General features: G+C 45.3%; 2 long non-coding RNA genes across 2 annotated transcripts; both read right to left on the minus strand.

Moving 5' to 3' along the window:
- Positions 1-1,717: 1,717 nt before the first annotated feature.
- Positions 1,718-5,473, minus strand: LOC121310124. The gene is made up of 2 exons (XR_005948731.1): positions 2,342-5,473; positions 1,718-1,947 (listed from the first exon to the last, which is right to left on the minus strand). It is a non-coding gene; the product is annotated as an uncharacterized LOC121310124 (long non-coding RNA).
- A 1,442-nt stretch (positions 5,474-6,915) lies between these two features.
- LOC121310125 lies at positions 6,916-10,151 on the minus strand. The gene is made up of 2 exons (XR_005948732.1): positions 9,916-10,151; positions 6,916-8,647 (listed from the first exon to the last, which is right to left on the minus strand). It is a non-coding gene; the product is annotated as an uncharacterized LOC121310125 (long non-coding RNA).
- Between the last annotated feature and the right edge of the window lie 1,645 nt (positions 10,152-11,796).

Here is an 11,796-nt window from a genome sequence, read left to right on the forward strand (position 1 = left end):
TCCAATGAGAAAACGGGCAAATGTGTGTCTTTTCGTTCACATAAAGACAGAAAAAAAACAACATATGAATCCAAATCAACATGTATTTATACTAAAGCTGATACAAAAATGACTACAAAAGATTTAGAAGCGAGTAGTTCGTTTTTCGATACTGTAAATACAGTATAATTGTAAATCTCAAAACTACTCACTTCTAAATCTTTTGTAGTCATTTTTGTATCAGCTTTAGTATAAATACATGTTGATTTGGATTCATATGTTGTTTTTTTTCTGTCTTTATGTGAACGAAAAGACACACATTTGACGGTTTTCCCCAGTGGAAATAGTGATATTTTGAAATATCACTGTCCTGGTCACAAAAGCAAAGTTTGTGGGGAATAATAGCCATTTTCTATACTTTTGAGGCACAAGCAATTAGGAAATAACACTTACTACCCAGGAACCAAAAAAAAATAATAAAAAAAAGTTTTTTGCGCTTACATTGGTTTTGTTTTGTTGTTTAATAAATTAATTTTGCCAGTCGTCTGTCTGCCTTACCGGAGGACTTTGAATTGGAACAGACTTTTTTTTTTTTTTTTATTGTGTTTTATTTGTAATCAATCCACTGTTAAATTGTTATAGATGCACGAATATTATCGCATCTGCTTAACTGTAGAGTAGCGCTTCTCAAACCGGGTCCCGGGACCCCCTGCGGCTGCTGGTTTCCATTCCAACCGAGCCCTCAATTACTGAACCAGACCCAGAACTGAACTGATAATTAGCTTAATTAGACCTTTGTACTTGTTTTCAGCTCTTAAACAGTTTCAGTTACTTATCAAATGTTACAGCTGACTTGAAATATGCAAACTGTACAAGAGCTGAAAACAAGTAAAATAAGGTCTAATTAAGCTAATTATCAGTTCAGTTCTGGGTCTGGTTCAGTAATTGAGGGCTCGGTTGGAATGGAAACCAGCAGCCGCAGCAGTGGGGGGGTCCCGGGACCGGGTCTGAGAAGCGCTGCTGTAGATACTGTGAATTCTGTGATACGTTTCGTGTCCGCTAGAAGGCGCTAGAACTCCATATACATACACACACACTGCAGTGGAGGAGTCTATAGACAGGTGAGGCGCAGGGGTGGAGTCTATATAGAGACGTGAGGCGCAGGGGTGGAGTCTATATAGACAGGTGAGGCGCAGGGGTGGAGTCTATATAGACAGGTGAGGCGCAGGGGTGGAGTCTGTATAGACAGGTGAGGCGCAGGGGTGGAGTCTGTATAGACAGGTGAGGCACAGGGGTGGAGTCTATATAGACAGGGAGTCTGTATAGACAGGTGAGGCCAGGGGTGGAGTCTGTATAGACAGGTGAGGCACCCCGATCCCTAACCTTCAGGCATCCTCGCACTCGCTGCAGACAGGGGATAGTGGATTACTGTCTCATTACTGTCAATTAAAAGGCAGTTTATGTCTGCCTGCATGTGGACTGTGCTGTTTGGAGTAAGCTGTAATGTTATTTTATTGGTTCTGTTATGTAGTTTCTCTGAAGCTGAAATAAGGAGTCACTGTGTTTAACTGCGCTCAGCGCTTCCTCTAGACATGCTGGTGCCGTGCGTTAGAGACATCCCCCCCTTCCAGCGCTGCCAGACCACGCAGCCTCTTCACAACGTGGTGTGTGACCATGTGAATCACATCCACTGTATTTACAGCAATACAGCACAGTTTAAAGCAACATACAACACGTCTACAACATCAAGTTCATTTATTAATACAAATTCAGGTTACAATACAAATGAAACGCATCAAGTGGACACCTCTTCCAACATCTGGAGGTCCACAGCTTCCCAGTGACGTCAGCCAGTCAAACCCTTCCAGTCCAGTCCTATATCCGAGTTCATCTCCAGCAGCGTTTCAATCTCTCAGTTCCAGCACAGCATTCCCAGGTCGCTTCATTTCACACATTTCAGCAGAGTCACTGTGGGAGAGCCAGATCAAATCATTGAATACTAACTCCAAGCTGCTTCTGTAACCCTGCACTCAGCAGCATCTCTGGAAAGAAGGGATCAGGGACTGTAAAGCAAAGACACTGCAGGGATTTGAACCCTGCCCCTGCAGGAGACCAGCAGGGGGTGCCAAACACCAGCATCTTTTGCTTTTTTTTTGGTTCCCTACCTGAAAGGAAAAGGTGAAAAAGCAAAACCTGGAGGAACAAACCAAGGATTTGTTCCCCCAGGAAAAGAAAAACCCTCATGAAGCCGTTTATGTACGAAGATGCTGCATCACCTACACCAGCTCTGGGAAGCATTGTATCTGGGGCTGGAATCACCCCCCCCCCCCCCCATGTAAATAAACATTTCAAAAACACACACTCGACAAACCCTTGTGCAACACTGAAGCTCAGTTTCTCGCCACTCTGGAGTCTTGTTATTCTGCAAGGATCTGAAAGAACTACAGAGAAGTTGTGTATTCCCCCCCCACCACCAAAACTTTATTATATTTGAATTGTAATATTGAAAACAAGCCCTTACGCAATTGAAGCAGTTCCTCCCTCCAGTCCTGGTGTCTTTATTCTGTCGTTTCAGACCAAGGGGTCCTGGAAAAACTAGAGAGGTTGTGTATCCACCCTCCCCTCCCCATTGTCCCAAACCCCAATATTTGAATATTAAATAAATGCTTGATAAAGCCTTACGCAGTATTGTAGGTGACTGTGTATCCTCCACGCCTCGTCGTGTCACTGTATACCTGGAAGAGCTACACAGAAAGGTTGTGTACCCCCACCCTCGCCCAAATTTGAATTTCAATCCAGAAATTTAATAAAAACGCTTTGGAAAGCCTTACGTAACACCAGCACAGAGCCTTTCATCCACTTCGCTTTGGTGTGTCGGATTCCTCAAAAGAGAAAAGCACACTGCCACGCACACAAGGTTCGGATACAAACAAGACATCACTCAACAGCCCTTTAAAACACAAACAGCTATATGGAAAGTTTCCCATACAAGCTTGAAATTTAAGAAAGGATCGAGCCGTCAGAAGTGAACCAGCACTGCATGGTTCAGCAACGTCTATTCAATATCAAAACAAAATTGCAATTTGAAAAAGTTCCTAAAAAAATAGGTTAATCTTTCAAACCGGTAGTCCTGTTGAACACTTGATTCCCTTGCAGTTGGCGTGTGTATTTGGGACCCCCCGTGTTTCTCGGCGTTGATTCTTTTCACAGAAGCTGTTGGAAGAAATCTAAGAAGTGGTTTGGCACCCCTCCCCCTCCCCTATGCCATCAAATGACTTTCCTGCACAAAATCTACCAATTATACAAGAAATGCAAACTGCTTAAACATGCAACTCATTCAAAAAGTATCTGAATAATCCATTTACAGTACGGGGACAGTCAGCTGTCGTTTTAATTCCACTCTGGCTAGACTAGCAAGATGTAAAAATCAAACCTGGCGTATAGCAATGAATTCGGAGAGGCAAATGAAAGCCACGCTCAGGAGAGAGAAGAGTCTTTAAGGGTTTCCTTTTCGGTCTGCGTTGGGCTGGTGTCGCTGGGAGCAAATCTGAAAAATCAACCTACAAACCCCAGTTGCTCCCTCCCAAAACCAACTACCCCCCCCCCCCCCCCCCCCCAAATTACTTTCACGGCAAGACTTGCCCTAGTCTTTGAAATATCTAAGCTTCAAATTGTGACTACATGAAAAACTTTCCAATTTCAGGAAGTTACATGTGTATTGAGAGACAGAACAGTCATCCAACACTTGCAATATAAAATTCACATCACTTGAAACCCCTTTACATTTTTCAATTCCGCTCTAGAGTTTAGGAAGCAGCTCAATAAGACTTCAGGAAACTTACACACTGGGTGCTTTTATCCCCACAAACGGGTCCTTCACAAAACTCGTTTCGTTGCAGCAATACGAGGGGGAAGAGGAGATACAGGCATTGGAAGAGTCTGTAAAAAGCAACCTGGACAAAAACAGAGACACGCTCCCCACCAGCAACGAATAACTCCACTCAGACAACGCAGTCTTGGATAGAGGTTCAGCTTTACTCTTGGGATTATACTAGGGACCCATAGGAACGCATTTCTGAAGACCTGTTAACTGAACAGAGAAAGGGAGAGAACTCCACCAGGGGTGCCTCCCGCTACGCCTCTTCCTGGACTGGCTTATAACCTTGGTACTGTGATCATGGACACATCTGTGAAAAAGTATATAGAGAGAGTTGCACCACATTCCCACCCACCCCAAACAAGTGTGTTAATCTCCCCCCCCCCCAAGCCATTTTAAAAGCCCACATTTAGAAGGTAGTTCTCTTTAGTTACAGATTGGCTTTGATTTCTCCAAACCCCTGCGATACCCCACACAGTAAATAACTGCATTCTCATGGGAGAGAATCAAGTGGAACATGCAGGATGTGCGTCATTAGACAAAAAGCTTTGGTTTGCACATTTTAAACACTCAGCACATTAGCAAGACACAGCGCTGGGGGTTGCATGTTATAGGAGATGTGTACTTAACTGCACAGAACGAGCAACTGCAGAAAACGCCTTTAGGAGATGCAGAGAGGGGCGAGTTCGTGAAGGTGTCTGGAATAAAATAACTAAGAGGTTTCCTCCCCCAAAACACCCCATTCAAAGACCCATCACGATTCACACAGGAATTTTTTGAAATTTAAGAGAACCCAATTCTTACTGTCTCCATGTCGAAGATGGGATAAGTCTTAAGAACAAGAATTTCATTTAAAGCTTTTGGGTTGGTTTCCACCTGTTAAACCAAATCAAGAAAACACACAAAACAAACACAGAAGCGCTAACGGAGAGAGAGAGAGAGATCTCTTGAAGGGGTTTCCACTGGACACAAATCGCACACGCGGTGGATCATTCACTCAAGAGCATCCAAGTATTAGATCTGTGTTCAGAAATCAAACCGAGGGTGGATGGAGCAGAATCTGAAAAAGCACAAGAAAGCTGTTCCACACATAACACCACCCCGCCCAACCCCTCCATTTTACACAATGGGGTTCAATGCAAAGTATTTGAAGGCATAAAGCCATGTCAATGATCAACCACAGGAGCTCTTCACCTTGAGTCAAGTTTTTACAGTGAGCTGTATGGAAAGTTTCCCATACAAGCCCAATTCTTCCAACTTGCACACTTACTTGGACACTTCAAGCACCGATCCAATCCTCGCTTCCCAATTTGTAGTTTAGAGCGATACTCTGGCCAACACACACTTATATAAATCAGGACTCTCCTAGGATTACAAAAGCTCAAGGCGTTTTGCTGCATTGGATCCTACAAAATCAATGAAAAGGCACAAGAACACACTATCAAGAGCGCCAGCGCTCTGGGATCTGGAGGCTGCCTTTTACCCTGCACGGTCCAGTACTTCACTTGCCAGACAGACTCCTTGGGCTCCGATTGGGGCAAAAAAAGACACACTTTGCTTTCTGGAAACTTGAGCAAAGGAGTTTCTGTAAAGAAAGAATCTGGGAGACAAGGTCACCCCACCGGGGGGTGGGGTGGGTGGGGTGGGGTGGGTGGGGTGGGGTGGGGTGGTACCATACCCCCCATGGGGTGGGGTGGTGGGGTGGTATGGGATGGGGTCCCCACCCCACCCTTTGCTTAGCTGAATCCAGGTCACACAGTTGCGCAACAGGTCAGCATCACACACAACGCAAGCTGCACATTTGCACGGCTTCTAGATGCTGATTCTTATTCCTTTCCCCATACGGATACACATTTGCATAGCCGTTCAGTAACCAGTCTACCTTTTAAATCAAACGCGTGCAGTACATCTGCACAAACAGCTCTCAATGCAAGGCTTTAGTCTGAAAAAAAAAAAATGCAGCTCGAATCAACCAAACACTACAAAACAGCTGTGCATTTGCACAACTGGATCAGCAACTCCACATCCACTCACTAATTAAAACAAACTTCTTACTGCTGTACTTTACAAAGGGAACAGTTCTGTCAGAGTCGAATGCTGCATTTGCTACACTCTCCACCTCAATCACTCGCTGCGCACGGGCTGGAAACAGAGAGAAAAGGCACAGAAAGAAAGCTGCTGCCAGGAGGGAGCAGGATCAGGAGCGACGCTTCCCTTCGCCAGGATCATGACTTTCTGGTGGCGCCGTGTGGAACGGCTCCTCGAAGATGCTTTTAAAGACTCTGAAAAAATATCCAAAACCAAATATAAAAGATAACCCACCCACCCCCCAGCAGGAACACCCCATTCAAACTCACCGCTACAAATCCACACCCCTCCCATCCACACACTGCAGGTCAGCTACACTGTGGATGCCTGATCAGGCACTGGCTGATGTCTGACTGAGCCCATCCCTGATCACTGCATTTACAAGCTCTTGTACCTCATACAGGAGTGATGTATAGTAGCTGCAGACAGTGAAATGACCAAGACTTCAGTAGCAAAGTGCTTCCGCCCCTACACAGGACTCCTAGGTATTGTGAAGACGCAGAATGCTCTGCTCCCATTAGGAACTGTAAAGAGAACCGGTTTGAAGAGACAAGACACACAACTGCTACACAATCCAACTTCAGAAGCATCCAGGGAACTCTCCTGTACAGCTTTGCCCACTGTCATGTGAACTTCTTTATGAAGACATGGACATCACACCACATTCTCATTGCTGGCAGTATGAAGCTTTGTTTTAAAAGTCTTTATTACAGCACTTCCACTGTTCCAGCTCTTGTTTCTTGTATAACTTCTAATTCTTTGCAAACTGGGTTTATTTATCAGTTGATGAACTTATCTGACTTCTGTCACCCCTCTCTCCACCTTCAGAGTTGCTACAGTGACAAGGCCACCCAGGTTCTACAAACTTGACCTGCAGAAATTGCAAAGAAAAGAAAGCACACACCCTCCCCTTCCTCCAAAAAAAAAAAAAAAAAAAAATGCATACCAAAATAAGACACACTTCAAATGTATTTATTTAGAAAGAGTTTATAAAAAGTTTAATTTTGCAGTTTAAAAAAACCATTACCCTAAAAAACCGGCTTTACAAGCCAACAGGTTAGTTTTATTCATGGTACAGAATTCTACAACCCCAACATCACTTATCGATACCGTTTACCATTGCTCCAGTTACATACCAAAACATACAAGGTCAGACTTTCAAATGAAGGGAATATTTACAGTATACCTTTAACTTGTGGGGAAAATTGCAGGACACAGCAGAGGGACTCGTACCATCTCGAATCTTTACATAAGTTATGTGGACACGGCTTCAGCCCTCAGTCAGGGCTATTTACTTGCACAAGCAATCCGAACTCTGCATACGGGAAAAAGCAAAAGAAACTCCCCCTCTTACCACCCCCCCTCCCAGTCTGTCAATACCTGTAACCATCCCTCCATACTCACAGAACATGAAATCACAAGAAGCCTCACTGCTAGAATAGATACAAGTGTGCTATTCAACAATTTAATTGAGGTTTAAAACAAAATGATCAACTCAAACCCTCAACGAAACCCCACGTGCCTGAAAGTGTCGAAATGAGACGAGGCGCATCAAAAAATCCATCCTTCTCCTGGGGGGTAGCAGGCCAGAGAATGTCGTTTTGAGCCGTTATAAAACCGTGCGTACGCACCTGGAAGAGTCTTACAGTTAAGAGACCCCTCCCACCCCACCACTTAAACCCAATATTGAGAAGAGACAGACCCACACTGGATCATTACCATCAACAACCAGACGCTCCTGGATCCAAGACACTAAGGGACCGGCACACACACAACTAGAGAGAGGAGCAGAACTGCCTTCTGTAGCCGTCCGCACTCCTGGGAGCCTCGCACAGCAGGCTTGCGAATGATAGCTCTGGGTTTACACATCAATGAGGGGGTGCTTTACACCACAGCTTAGAAGAGCTGAAAAAAGGCTAGGAAAGAGTCAGGTTATACTCCCACCCCACCCCCTTCAAAACAACCAAATAAACGCTTCTCCAGCTGAATCCAGTCAGTCGTCTATCACGCGGTCGTTCCAGCTTTAGAAATCAGTCAATATGGAAGTTATTTACAGGGTAGCCCATATGAAAAGGTATAAACACGTTTCTCATCTGTTCTGGGGTCTGTATTTTCACCTGCCACTCTCTCCCGGGGCTCCGAACTGCTTTGCCTCAGTTTAAAGGATTCAGCCATTTTAAAGAGACAGCACTACACAAGGGGGGCAGGCGCGCCAGCAGGGGGCGTCGCAGGGCTCTATCTTCAATCCAACCACAGGGTTTCTGAGCCTACACTTTGAGAGTAGACCTGGGAAAAAAACTAGAGAGATCCATTTTCACCCCCCCACATTAACCCAAACACCAACAAGGGCGTTACCAACTGCAAATATTAAAAACAACACACCAGTGCCGACCAAATAACAGCAAGAAACCCCATTTCAGTATCAAAGCCAAGGGAATAGTTACTCCCTCGAGCGTCCCAATTCACACACACCACAGGCTCACACTTAACTGCTGATTTCTGGGGTCCTGCTTTTTGAAGCTGTGCCCCACCCCACACAAGTCCACCACAGAGGAGGCTGGGCCCTGATTAAGACTGCACACACACAGAGGCACCCCTCCTCCATCACAGGGAGAGCCCGCTAGCACTCATGGGGTTTAGTCCACCTGGAATTAGGTCCTTGACTGCAGAACTAACAGCGAGAATCAAAACTCCACCTCACACCTGTATAGGAAAGAAAGACAAGAGAGCTGCAAGCACTATCGCTCCAATAACACTTAAATAATAATATTGAGCATACCAGTTAAACCTCTTCACTACATACAAACCCCCAACCAAGAAATGGTTCCCTCAGTCAGCAGCTCCCTCCTGCTACACCCCACGCCGTGCACTCCCCCCGGGTCACAGCACACCCCACACCCGGGCTGGCTGGCTGCCTTCCTCTCCTCACTCGCTCTCCCTCCCTCCAGGCTTCCTCTAAAACCAGCACGAAATCTTCTACTAGAGCCATCCTTCCTGGTCGGAGCGCCACTCCTCGCATCCATCGAAGATCAAAATAAAAAAAAAAATCACCCCACCCACTATAGACCAAGTCCAGAAATAAAACGGGCTATTTCAAGAGCCCCAATTAACACAGTCCTCTTCCACGATTAAAACAGGAAATCTTCGCTACTGAAACAGCACACACTTCAACAAAAAAAGGTCCATTACTAAGAGTGTCCCGTTATAAAGCGATATTTAAAGCAATGCTAGCGGGTATTAAATGAGATTAACTGGAGTCGAGCAGCTTGTCCTTGAACTGCGATTCCCGGCGCTGTAGCTTGGGGGCGCTGCGCACCAGCTGCTCTGATCTACCCTGGGGGGGGCAAACATCTCGGGTTTCTCTGCATTAAAGGCAGTCCTTTACACTGGGGGGGGGGGATAGCTTCTTCACTTCATTACAGATCTGATCTCCCGCTAGGTTGCAATGCACAGCTGCACGATGCGAGATGCATTCCCTGCATTGAATCTGCTCTCTCGCTTCTTTCATGGGGTGCTTCCCCCCCCCCCCTCAAACCCTAGCCTTCTTTGCAAGTTTAAATACTATTACATTTCTCTATATACATGGTAAAGTCGCTGTTTGCTATTTTTTTAAAGACAGTATTCAGTTGCATGGCTTCGTGATCTCGCTTCTATATAAAGATACGCGGCCGCTTGTTTACTAAAAGCAAAGCCATAAAAATACATAAAAAATACCCTCTTCCAATATTAAATATATATTATGCTTATTATCTTCAAATAATACATCTTCAAAGCTTTCTATTTTAAAAAATAAAACTTTAACATACATTATTCATCTTCACAGCTTTATTTTTAAAAGCGTATATTAAATTTTATTTTAAAATGTCACCCCCCCCCCCCAGGCATTCCACGAACATCCTACGTCACAATCCTAATTAACGGTTATTAATATTTAAATATTAATATTATTACAGGATTGATACACGTCTTACCGCAAAATAAACGAAGGCTTTTCTTTCTTAAAACCGTTTAAAAAAAAAAAAATGTTGAGCCTCGGCGTTTCTTTTTTTTTTTGTTGCTGTTTTGTCTTCAAGATAAATACGGTCTTAAAAAAATAATAATAATTAAATTTACGCAACAGAAATAAACCCTCACTGGTAACAAAACAAACTCAATTCTAAACACCTTCCTTACTGTTTCTGTTAATATAATCCTGCTAATAATTATAATTTTTACGCAACAGAAATAAACCCTCACTGGTAACAAAACAAACTCAATTCTAAACACCTTCCTTACTGTTTCTGTTAATATAATCCTGCTAACAATTTATACTTTAACAAATTAACTAAATTAAACCCCCGCTTCAACCCGCTCTGCCTCCCTCCTCGAATCTTCTCCGCCACTGTCTGCCTCTCCCCAGCGGCGGCTGCTTTTATACTCAGCGACGCGCCGAAGCGCTCCCTACGTCACGAAATCCTTACGCCTCGGGTTAGAAGAAACTAGTTCCACATCTACTGCAATAAAATAGGTCGGTTTAATAATTTGAAAACTTTTACATCTATTAAGATAATTGGTTTTTTTTTTTTGGTATATTTAAACATTTTTTTTTTTTGGGGGGGGGCGTTTTGAATTCAAGTTGGTTTCACACGCAGCTCCCAGCCGCATTGAAACAGACAAAATGGCTCCGAAAAGGGAGCACTTCGGGCTTTAAATAAACAAACAAAACCAAACCAGACCAGACCCGGGTTTAAAATCCGAGCCGGCGGTAAAGAGAGAGGGAGAGAGGGGGCTCGGGGTTACCGAGGAAAGAGAGGCAAAAACCAACAAGCCACTCGGCTTCTGCCCGCCCTCGGATAACGAGCCAAACAACACGCACTTCGGGCTTTAAATAAACAAACCAAACCAAACTCAGACCAGACCCGGGTTTAAAATCCGAGCCGGCGGTAAAGAGAGAGGGGGAGAGGGGGCTCGGGGTTACCGAGGAAAGAGAGGCAAAAACCAACAAGCCACTCGGCTTCTGCCCGCCCTCGGATAACGAGCGAAACAACACGCACTTCGGGCTTTAAATAAACAAACCAAACCAAACCAGACCAGACCCGGGTTTAAAATCCGAGCCGGCGGTAAAGAGAGAGGGGGAGAGGGGGCTCGGGGTTACCGAGGAAAGAGAGGCAAAAACCAACAAGCCACTCGGCTTCTGCCCGCCCTCGGATAACGAGCCAAACAAACGCACTTCGGGCTTTAAATAAACAAACCAAACCAAACCAGACCAGACCCGGGTTTAAAATCCGAGCCGGCGGTAAAGAGAGAGGGAGAGAGGGGGCTCGGGGTTACCGAGGAAAGAGAGGCAAAAACCAACAAGCCACTCGGCTTCTGCCCGCCCTCAGATAACGAGCCAAACAACACGCACTTCGGGCTTTAAATAAACAAACCAAACCAAACCAGACCAGACCCGGGTTTAAAATCCGAGCCGGCGGTAAAGAGAGAGGGGGAGAGGGGGCTCGGGGTTACCGAGGAAAGAGAGGCAAAAACCAACAAGCCACTCGGCTTCTGCCCGCCCTCAGATACCGAGCCAAACAACACGCACTTCGGGCTTTAAATAAACAAACCAAACCAAACCAGACCAGACCCGGGTTTAAAATCCGAGCCGGCGGTAAAGAGAGAGGGGGAGAGGGGGCTCGGGGTTACCGAGGAAAGAGAGGCAAAAACCAACAAGCCACTCGGCTTCTGCCCGCCCTCGGATACCGAGCCAAACAACACGCACTTCGGGCTTTAAATAAACAAACCAAACCAAACCAGACCAGACCCGGGTTTAAAATCCGAGCCGGCGGTAAAGAGAGAGGGGGAGAGGGGGCTCGGGGTTACCGAGGAAAGAG

Source organism: Polyodon spathula, unplaced genomic scaffold (assembly GCF_017654505.1).
Source record: "Polyodon spathula isolate WHYD16114869_AA unplaced genomic scaffold, ASM1765450v1 scaffolds_1736, whole genome shotgun sequence".
NCBI classification, from domain to species: Eukaryota; Metazoa; Chordata; class Actinopteri; order Acipenseriformes; family Polyodontidae; genus Polyodon; species Polyodon spathula.